Source organism: Jaculus jaculus, chromosome 12, assembly GCF_020740685.1.
Source record: "Jaculus jaculus isolate mJacJac1 chromosome 12, mJacJac1.mat.Y.cur, whole genome shotgun sequence".
Lineage (NCBI taxonomy): Eukaryota > Metazoa > Chordata > Mammalia > Rodentia > Dipodidae > Jaculus > Jaculus jaculus.
Window position 1 is genome coordinate 51,409,035 of NC_059113.1, and position 2,542 is coordinate 51,411,576.

Here is a 2,542-nt window from a genome sequence, read left to right on the forward strand (position 1 = left end):
GCCCCACATACCGTATACTATATATGCCACACCACAAACCACATACCCCCCACACCCCTTATACATGTGACTGCTATACCACTCTCCCCTCCCACACCACATGCCCACAGTGCATAGCACACCCCACACACCACGAGCAGATGCAACGCCACACACAGTAGTTGAACACATCTTTCTAGGGAAGCCCTGAGAAAGGTCTGTTGTGGACCAAAGAATTACGTCAGGAGTTCAAAGCAAAACATATATTATAATGAACTATCCAGTCATAGGACTAGCCATTTTTTTCTAACATTGCAGCCATGCTCCTTCTGCAGTGTGTCAGCCTTTGGTTTATACTCACAGACCTTCTCATGAATCTTGTTGAAGTATTGACTTTGGGAAAGTGGAAGTCTCGGTTTCTCATGGATCTTGACCAATGATCATGGCAAGAGTTACCACAGGAAGGATGGTTTGCCTTGTGTCCGTTGCACTGCACACATTCAGGAAACACTAAGCCAAGGGAGGGTCACACAGCCCAGCACCAAACAGAAACTCCCTCAGATGCCCACAGTCTTAATCTAGTAAGGAATGTTCTCAACAAATAGATATTTTTGGTTAAAAGTCATTCTAAATGCATCTGGAGATAAGCATATTAAGCAAATTAAATCAGAAGGACAAATACTGCATGTTTTCTCTCATTTGTGGGTCCTATACATGTAGGTTCATACAGCTGACAGGAAAGTAGAAACAGAACTGTCTAGAGGAGCAATGGGAGGAGGAGGGAGAAGAAAGAGGATCAGGGCATAGGGGAATTTTCTCAAAGTACATTATATGTTTTCACAAAAATGGCCTTATGTAACCCAGTTCAGAGAAATTAAAAATCCAATTCAAGGGCTGGAGAGATGGCTTAGTGGTTAAGTGCTTGCCTGTGAAGCCTAAGGATACCGGTTAGAGGCTCGATTCCCCAGGACCCACGTTAGCCACATTCACAAGGGGGCACATGCATCTGGAGTTCGTTTGCAGTGACTGGAAGCCCTGGTGTGCCCATTCTCTCTCTCTCTATCTGCCTCTCTCCCTCTCTCTCTCTCCCCCCCTCTCTCTCTCACTCTCAAATAAATAAATAAAAATGAACAAAAATTTGTTTAATCCAATTCAAGTTGTTAAAACCATCCTAAAGGGTGCTGGGCTAGCTCAGTTGGTAGAGCATGAGACTCCTCAAACCACCCTAAAAGTTAGAAAGAATTCATAGAAAATGCAAAGGATGACAGCAATCAGAAAACATAAATTAGAGTAATCAGATCTCCTTCCTTGGCCAAATTAGCAAGAATGTGGGAGACTCTTAGAAGGCAGAGTCGACCAGAGTAGGGGAATGGTTGGGCTGTAAACTTCAACAACTTCTTACAGGGTAATTCAGGCATGATTGCCTCCAGAGACCTATAGGTCAGAGCTATTTGCCAAAGATGTCAAAACTGTGTACAGCAAGCAACAGTGTGAAGACAACTTCACTATCTATTCATGAGAACTCTTTAAAAAGTAGTGAACAGCCCAGTCATTCTGTGCAGTTACTCTAAAAGAATGAGAGAAAGACATGTAATGACATGAAAACATACATGGATATATGAGGGAAAAGTGAACTGAAAAATAATGTGCATGATCCTATCTCATAAGATATGTAAAAGAAACATGTTGTGTATGCACAATGCTCATGCTCATTCATCCTGGTATGTGTGTATGCATAATTTGTATACACAGAGAAACCTCCCATGTGAGTTCCCTTTGACTCTCAAATTACTATGTCAATCTACACTACAGGCTGACTTATTGAAGTTCCTGAAAAGATTTGCCTCCTGTGGCAATCTTTATTGGCAACTTAACTGGATTTAAATCCACCTAGGAGATACATCTCTGGGTATGCTTTTGACAGTGTCCCCAGAGAGTCCAGAAATGTTGAAGTTACATTTCTGGAGGTACCTTGGAAGGTGTCTTCAGAGATTCCAAAGGTTGAATAACTGAGGGGGGAAATCCAGCCCTGAATGTAGGAGGCATCATCCCATGGGCTGTGGTCTTGGACTGCATAAAAAGGAAAAGGGAGCTGAGCACCAGCGTCCATCTCTCTGCCTCCTGACTGCAGGTGCGCTGGGCTTCACACTTCCACCATCACACCTTCCCTGCCATGATGGAGTGTATCCTCTCTAACAGTGAACCACTTCCTTAAGTCACTTTAAAAAATGTTTATGGGCTGGAGAGATGGCTTAGTGGTTAAGGTACTTGCCTGTAAAACCAAAGGACACAGGTTCACTTCCCCAGGACCCATGTAAGCCAGATGCACAAGGTGGCTCATGAATCAGGAGTTTGTTTGCAGTGGCTAAAGGTCCTGGCACATCCACTGTCTTCATCTCCTTCTCTCTCTCTCTCTCTCTCTCTCTCTCTCTCTCTCTCTCTCTCTCTCTCTATCTATCTATCTCAAATAAATAAAATAAATATTTATTTGCATGTGGGAGGGAGGGAGTACCAGGGGCTCTTGCTACTGCAAACAAACACCAGACACATGTACCACTCTTTG